Source organism: Aptenodytes forsteri, unplaced genomic scaffold (genome assembly GCF_000699145.1).
Source record: "Aptenodytes forsteri isolate BGI_AS27 unplaced genomic scaffold, ASM69914v1 Scaffold1, whole genome shotgun sequence".
Classification (NCBI taxonomy): Eukaryota; Metazoa; Chordata; class Aves; order Sphenisciformes; family Spheniscidae; genus Aptenodytes; species Aptenodytes forsteri.
Window position 1 is genome coordinate 10,083,433 of NW_008795035.1, and position 9,348 is coordinate 10,092,780.

A 9,348-nucleotide genomic window follows, 5' to 3' on the forward strand; every position below is an offset into this window, starting at 1 on the left:
GAAGACGCGTCTCTCTTTGCTATGATTTGTGCAGCTGTGGCTGCATTTTCATGACAGCTTATAATGATTCGTGGTGGGTTGCAATACAATGAACTCATGCCGCAGAACAGCACACTGAAAAAGATCTTTCAAATTATTGTTCCGGTGCAAAAGGTGCCCAATCACCTTCCACCTGCGGATTAGTTGGTTGCTATAGGAACACACTGTAGCTTTTCAGTGCTGCGTTACTGTAGTGCCCAAATTACTGACTCTGACAAACACAATAGGGGAAAAGAATCACGGGTTATTAGTGCTGCTGCTGATGTGATGTTATAAACCTGGGGTGGCATAGAGTGGATGAATAGAGCAAGAGCCTTGAAACGCGAAGGACAGGAGGAGGAGAGGGAGCAGAGTGAAGTGGAGCTAAAGTCATCACTACGGAAATGTTGTCTCTGATCTTATTTTCCACTCTGAATAGGTATTTTCATAATATAATGCCAAACGCAAGCAATGCTATAACTGATGGCAGAGCCAGTGGTCATGTCTTTATGTTAGTAGGGGGCTACCCCTCCTCCCTTCTCTTTTCTTCCAGTGAGTACTGAAATCTGAACCTTTTCATTCCTGCAGGATTAACTCTGACCAAGGTCAGAGCAACGAGTCACCAATATTCTTCATGGGAGAGTCAGGCCTCCTGCACCCCTGGGAAATATCACCTGAAATATTCACCTACACACAAGACTTTAACAGGGAATTTTGCAGCATCAGAAATGTGTGAAGAATAGGTGAGATCAGATCTCTGTCTACTCTGGTGGCCATAACTGAGACTCAGGAGTTTATGCTACTGAGCACCCTCCTGCAGAGCGAGCTACCTACATGCTTCGTAGGGGAGAAATAACTGCTTGCAGCTCTGATTTGTAGACAGTCTAAAGTTCCCAGAAATAGTTTTGTTACCACTTGTGCTTGGGCAGGGTGAAACAAAGGAATAAAATATATCCTTGTCCGTTGCTTGTGTGCGTTGAGCAAAACAAGCTGTGTTTAGTCACAAGTTCACCAGATGGTACTCTGGGGGTTATTGCTGTTATATTACATTACTGCAATATATTAGACAAGGCGCAGTGATTCATTCTCTCTCCTCATTGCTTTAGGAGGCTCTCTTTCTCTCCCGATGGAAGCACAGCTGACCCTGCTGCTCATGACCCTCAAGACCCATGTAGGCTCCCTGTTGGTGCATGTAGGTCTCTCCGGACAGCCAGGAAGACCAGTTGAGTAACAACACCAAATATTACAGAAAGACATGGCTTGCCTTCATCTCTGCGGCCAGAGCATGTGCTTAAGTGACTCCACTTTCTGATTAGCCAGCTGATTTGTAACAATTTTTTTCAACCCTGACTTCCTCCTCCCTCCTTCTGTACTCCTACCCCACTTGTTGTGCCTTCGCATTGGGCCCTCCTCAGCCTCGCAATTAGACCCGTGTGACCCTCTAAGCTTGGAAATGACATTGCTCAACCACTGGTTCGCAAAATGAACTGAAGTACAGAGTTTGCTCTATACTTTTAGAGCCCAACAACTATCAAAACACCACAGAGAGGTATTGTTTTCCTTCACTTCTGCTACTCTGCAGGCTGAAACCCTTAGTCGAGTGAATTATGTGCTGACCGACACCTAACAACCCATATTGGATTGATGCCACATATGCATGCAGGGCATAGGTGCTGCTGTTGGTCAGCTGGACTGCCCCTGGGACCATCTGGCACCCCTCTTTGGCCTCCCTGTCTCCACCATTATGTTTACTGACCAGCTGCTTTTTCTCATTGCCATTGACAAAGCTTCCCAAGCCACTGTTTCCCCTTACTTCCAGAGGAGACAAAGAAATACTACAGCCTTTCACCCTCTCCCAATGGCCTTGAGCTTCTGGTGCCCCGAGGCCCCTGCCCTGGTTCGCAGGTTGCCTTCTGCTCTTCAGCACTGTTCTCACGGTAGCTAGGACACCAACATTAGCTTCCCCAGTCCCTTCTTGCTCTCCTAGCCACAAGCCCAAGGTTATCTATTCCACAAATTAATGAATCCATAAGCAATACAAGGAGTGACAAAACTTATTTCAATTTTGCCTGAGGCATCTAAGAGGGTGATGGAACAGGTTGGTCTGAACATGCTTGGATCAGAACTTCACCACAGGTGTTACTGTAATTTCAGGCAACTCGACAACTGCAAATAGGACCCTCTGTCCCTTAGATTATGCTTTTCATTTCATGATCCTCTGGAGGAAATTAACTTCTCGGGCTGAACTCCTGTCTGCAAATTTAGAGGGACAGGACAGACTGTGTCTGTATAGTTTTAAATGGCTTTAAATGGGGACTTACAATGGAAGTGGAGACAGACACCTAACCAGAGAAGTATGACGATGTAGCTCCAATAAAATAATGGGAAAATCTTCCATTACCATAGTCATATGTACATATGACCTTAGCAATGCCCAGGACTGCTATGGGAGCAACAGTGCAACACTCCCGTTATGCGTTATTTTTTTATCAACAATGTTCTCCTTCACTTTGACGTCAGCTTCAAGATTGCTTGCTGTGATGTGCTGCACCTTTCATATTTTCTTTCCAGTCATAATATTGCTTCAGTCGTAACCTCAGCACTTTGAGGAATAATTGTCCCTGACAAGGGGGTGAATCACTGGCAGAGAGTTGATAAGCATTACATACAGATGACAGAAGTCAGGACATATCGGATTACTGCTGTGAATATAATAAAAGAGAGCCTAAACACTTTGGCAGCTCAAAGACAAGCCATTTCATAACTCTCTAGTGGGGCTATTATCTTCCATTTACTGCCACTGATAACCAGGTTGCAACTGTCTCCCTAGGATTTAGTTACAATTCACTTAACACTTAGAGGACCAGACATATTGGAGGACACTCAGATGAGGATAATTTCTTAAAGATCATTTATTTTTAAATTTTTATCTTCTTTGCTCCCCTCTTTATAGTGCGATAAGAACCTAAATCAGGAAGCTTTGAACTTCCTTCGGGAAAGGAGAGTTCATGGTCATCTTCCCTTTAATCTTTTACTCCTGAGTTTCTTTTGAAGCCAGTCATTCATATCCAGCTGAATAAACGACAAGCAGGTTTCCACCTCTCTTACTTTTATAATATGGGCACCTAGACCTAAAAGCTTGTTCCAATACTGACTGCAGTGCCAATTACAATGCACATTGACGGAATCTGGATACAGATGATGCGTTGCATGAGATTTGGTTTCCAAACTTCAGTGCCTAAGATGAGTTTAACACTTCAGGCTCTTAGACATCAAAGTTCTCTCTTTTAGGCCAAAGACAAAAAGAATTATTTTGCTACGGCAGAAATCTGGCAAATGACCAGTGAGTCTCCTTACTGTCCAGCACACCATTGAGAAATGTTTATCAAGATGAGCTTAGGGATGAAACCCTCTCTGTGTGAAGTGAAACTCGATATTCTGCAAAGTTTTTCTCCCGAAGCAATACCATGAGCGGCAAATGTGAGCTCTACTCAGCTTTCAACATATGAGGTGTTTTTAGATGCAAGACGAAAGCTGTTTCACTCTTTCTCAGGCTGAAGATATGTATATACATCTGTAGATGGGAGCCTTATTTTGTAAGTTTGGCCATATAAATCCATACCTGGATTCTAGTCTGCCAAGAGCCCTCTTCACAGCCACTGGGTGAAGAATATCTTTGCCAAAGATGGATCAGGAGGATGGGAGGGCTCTTGAGACCAAGTGCTATTGACAACTCACATTCATAAATGTATTCCTAGACCCCATGTAAAAATGTTCTCCTTACGTTCCCATCACTGGAAGCTCTGCAAAGAAGCCTCTCTACATGTGTTTGAATAGCTGGATTTGGTGAACTAGGAGCTAAAATATCCTTCCCCCTCTACTACTTATACCTTTGTCCCCCAGTGCAAACTTTATGTCTTAGCTGGCCAAAATTAGGTTGTTACTGTTTTATATAAACCAACACAAATCTATTTGGAGAGAAATTGAACCAGGCTTATTCTTAAACTACAAATAATAAGTGATGCTTAAAATTGCCTTTTCAGTACGATTTGCATCCCTGCTTGATTTTTCACGGCACAAGCCCTCTTCTGCTACAGAGAGCCAATAAAGGACAACAGCAATTAAGGAGGGAGGAAAAAAGTTCAGTCATTGTTGAAACAGTAATTCCAAGCGGTTTCTCTTCAGGACTTCTGGATCTTACCACTAACTTTCTAGCAGCCAGGGAAAGCCAATTGAATACCTTTCTGCCCTGCTTTATCCATCTGTAAAATAAGGGTGATCAATCTTACCTGCTCGACAATTTTGTCACATGGTGCAACCAAGTAATATCTGTAAATTGCTTTAAGATGTTGAGATCAAGGGAATGATGGAAGTGCCAAGTGTTGTTGTTGTTATTGTATTAACAATGTTGGCTGTTTTCACTGTTCATATGGTAGCCTGGCTGGAATTGGGCAGGAAGCCCAATAATACCAGCAACCAACAAGAAACTAAAATAAAATGTTTTACTTAATGAGCGCCTCTGTTTAATCAGAAGCCTGTGTAATTATGTCACAGAGGGCTAAGGATCTAATGTTTTCCTAATACATTTGCTTTTAAAGGGTCGATTAACCCTGCATATTTCAAGATGATAAGCTGCTTCTTTGTTCAGTTCCAGTTATTTTTTTCTGCATTCCCTGGTGGGTCCAGAGAGAACCTAAGAGTCAGAGGATTTTTCTTAATTGCACAATAACTATCTTGTGTGTCTGATGCTGGAGTATTTTCTAAAGACACAGGTTATTAGTCCTGGGTTGGATGAGTTTGCAAGAGAATTCAAATGCTGAATTTATTCTGTTTTGGCTCCTCTGGGCCATGGCATACATTACAGAATGCCCTCAGTACGTCTGCCTTAAACAATCAGTATTCTCAGAAGGCAGTTTGGCCGGGAAGAAGGAACAAAATTATACCTTACCTTGAATCAAGGAAATCCCGATTTAAGTAACAAAGATTGTTTTCAGTTTACTTCTAAAAGGTATGTTTCTACATGCATGTTTCAATCTGTGTACATGCCTGTCCAGTTAGTACTTTTCAAATGTTTTGAAGAGAATAAAGAGCAAAAAACCTCTTTACCTCCTAAAAACAGCTGTCTTAAGAGATATTAAAGATCACTCCATATTGAGATTCCAGGGAAGATATTTATGCTGTAAGATAGGGAGTGAATTTATGTCAAATATATGAGATGCTCTGATTTACTCCTCTGTCAAGAGGTTAGATAAACCACATTATGTTCACACCTTATAGAGGTTTGATCATTTCTGTTCTTAAAGATCTCGAGTGCAGAAGATCCCTCTGGGCAACTTATCCCAGCACTTTGCCAGTGAGGACATTTTCTAGTATCTAAGCAGGCTCTTCCATGTCATATTTTGGTTTACCACGATGAAGATGGAAGACACATTATTGCCTTCCTCTTCCTCTAGCAGATAGCCCCATACATGAACATTATGTGTTTATAGTGACATGACCTTTACTGGGTGTTTGTTCAAACTCTTTCACAACATATTTTGTGTTTGTGTTTAGGTGTGAGAATGGTGAGAATGAGATACTTTTTTCATATAGTATGGTAGTCCTACATATTCCTTGATTGCTGTAAATTGCTTCTAAAGGGAAAAAATTATCTCCTATTGGAAGCAAAAAAGATTTACCTCTTTTTATATCAGCTATCGGTCACATGGGAATTTGGTAGGAAGGAAAGAGTTAATAATATCGTTATCAGGTCAGCAACTTTGAAAGGCTCTTCCACTTTGAAAACCATTTTCTTAATTATTTTAAGTTAAAACTTAAATGCATAGAAAAAAATCATGTGCAATCTGAAACCCCAGACATGGGGACAGGACTGGATTGAGATAACATTAAAGATTTTATTGCTGTTACATTATAAATTATTTCTATTATGATGGCCCTACGGGTAGGAAGGAAAGAGTTAATAATATCGTTATCAGGTCAGCAACTTTGAAAGGCTCTTCCACTTTGAAAACCATTTTCTTAATTATTTTAAGTTAACACTTAAATGCATAGAAAAAAATCATGTGCAATCTGAAACCCCAGACATGGGGACAGGACTGGATTGAGATAACATTAAAGATTTTATTGCTGTTACATTATAAATTATTTCTATTATGATGGCCCTATGGGTATTACATTCTGTCAGTTCGCTTTCACTGTTACATCACTTAATGTTATTAACACACTTTAGGGTATAAGATTACAGTTTTATTGTGGAAACCTTAAACACTTACATCCAAAGTACTGAATCAAGTTATTATCCTAGCTGACCAGATCTGGTCTATTATCATTTTATCACTCATAAAAACCTGTGATTCAATTTGATTTAACACTTGAGGAAAAATCATGGCTTATATATGCTTAAACCTAGTTGCAATATTAATACAAAGCAACACATGGATGACTTCATTTTGTTAAAGTTGAGGTAGCCCTAGGAACTGCATTTAAGATCTTTACGCCACACGAGAAATTTGATCTGACCTGTTGCCATTTGTGATTCACTAGTAAACTGATAAGGTTTTCTTACCAGTATATTAAAGAATTGTGAACATTTTACCCTTCTTACTGCATTCATTATACACTCAGAAACCAAGCGCTGATCACAGCGTGCTAACCAAGGAAAAAGGTATCTCTCCCTGTCTTGGAGTCTTACCTTGTACACTGGAGAAATGTTGCACTTTGAAAGGCGATACGTGCTTATTATGGCCCCGCTGAGTTTAATATTAGGAAAAAATTAGGCCTTTGTTTCTGTGTTTGAAGTATAAACACTTTTCTGTGCAAAACAACTCTGTTGTCTTCTGTATAGGCCAGCAAAGGTCTTTAACACTTGCACAACGTTTAGAGGCAGGAGAAGTTCCACTGAAGTCACAGATTAGCATTGCGCAGACAGTTGATTATTGGTTTTGGTTTGCTGGCCGAGTCAAAATAAGAATACGTTGCTTGGCACTGCCTGAAAGATTTCATATCTTACTTAGGTTATCTGTTGTTTCCTTTGAGAAGGCGGCAGAAAACTGTATATGAAATTTAAAGTGTCTTTTGGAAATGAAAAATCAGGATGTTTTAAATTTTGAAAACATCAAAATGAAAAATTTCATCTTTTTCACTTCAGGGGGAGGAAGAAGACAAGACTGTGCTGGTGTGCAGAAGCAGAGCTGAATGACCTTAGCAAGGAGTCCCGCTCCTGCAGCCCATTTCCCACTGAGGTCAGAGGAAGGAGTCTGCTCAGCCCAACATCCAGCAGTTCACCGATGCAATGACATTCCCAGGCAGTAGGGTGGACGCATTGAACCAACCAGTCCCGTTCTGGCATGCGCACAAAATCTCCCTAGCAACAAAGATGACAGCTTGGTAACAGCAGCTGCTGCTTAATGGAAAACATTAGAAAAATAACTCATTCTAGATCTATGTTGCCCCTTTGCATTTTCATATTTATCACAAAAAAGTGTTTTAAGAAAAAAAACACCATCCAGAACTTTAAAAAGCTTTAAGGTGTGAGGGTCAGACACACAGCTGTACATGTAAAGAGATGAGCTGCAAAAGCTAGGAAAAATGTGACCGTGTAATTCTGACACACAAATTTTCCTTTTTAGCCACAGCTATATTGTTCGCAACTTAACGAGTGGGCCTATGTACATGTTGTGGGAGTGGCATGGATGTGCAATTATTTATTCTTGCATCAAACATGAGGGAAGGCCAAATGTGGATTGTTAAATTCCAAGTCAGCATTTTTGGTTATTGTTGCTTGAAGTATATCCATTTCGGCTCAGAGCTGGGCTCACTGGAAAGGAATTAGTATCCTACAAAAGCAAATCACTGTCTCTGGTAAAATCTTCCCCTTTTTATTTTTTAATAAGAGCAAACACTGAATTTTTTTTTCTTCTGTTGCAAGTGTTCCGAAAAAGTCCAATGAAGACATAAAGACAACTATATGGCAGCTTCCCCAGGTAAGAAACAAATCAGAGTAATACTACATCACCATGTGAAATACACAAATTAGGTGGAGATAGATTAACTAGTGTCATTCATCAATCTGAAGTGGTACAATTTATTACATTATAATAATGGCCATAGTTGTATAAGTAGTAAAGGTAAAATTACATCATGACTTGCATTAGCAGTATGAGATTATATCCTGATTAATGCACAATTAACTTGTCATGTGTACAGTGCCTGTGTTTGTAGGTGGACTGATGAGTTACACTACATCTCATGCTCACACACATAGCATTCATCACTTTCTCCTAACTTTCTCCTCTATCTCCAGAAATTAGATGGCCAGATCCACTAAAATCTTTAGACACCCCACCACCTCAATGGAGAGCCACCTAGAGTCAGTATATGACTAAGAGACCCTTGGAGATGACCGCTGGGAAATCTTGAACACATGCATGAATCCTGTTCCTCTCTACAGATTGGGAACCTCATCCACGGCTCCAGGGAGACATCTCCGAGGTGAGAGCAACAACCTTAACTGCTCTTCTGCTGGCAGGCACCAGTCACCTGAACCGTTTTCAGAGTTGTGTATCACAGCTCCTACTCCCAAGAGAAAGCCCGCAACACACTAAACGACTGTGGATGAGGAATTCCTTTGCTCCTTTTATATTCTGATTTTGCAGGGGAAAATAATTAAGCTACAGGGACAGCTGAGAAGGATTTTTACTTTTAATTGCAATTATGGATGAAGGTGCCTCAGCTTCACATGAACTCCTCTTTAGACGCAGAACTGCGTTATTTGTCCATGTGCTGCCATTCAGGTTTGCCTATCCGTATGCTCCCTCCGTCTTTCTTTTCTGTTGAGTGTGTGTGTGTGACTACACATCTGGGTGTATGCAAACACATATAAAATAGTGAGGTAGTTAACACTGTTGAAGGGAAACAAAGGACCTCCAAGTTTTAATCTCTGTTCTATCACAAACTCGGTGTTTGTCCTTGAGAAGCTCATTTTAATTTCTCTTACCAGGTTTCTCAGTCTGAAGCAGGGGGGAGGGATAATATGTTGTTATGCTAGCCTGCCTCACACTGTATGTGATACTCAATTAGCTGTTTGAAGTTGTAAATTGCTGAGTGATGGTAGAATATAACTTTTCAAAATAAATGGCATCAGATTTTTTTTTTGCACACTTTTTAGTACTGAAATCTACCAGAAAGGGTAGATCTTCTGATATAGAAGGACTTTGATCCTTCCTATGCTTTATTTTCATGTTTGATGGTTCTCCCTGGTTCCAACACCAAATGATGGTCATTTTCCAGCACTTCCAATTTAGAAGCAAAAGCTCGTATAATAAGGAAAAA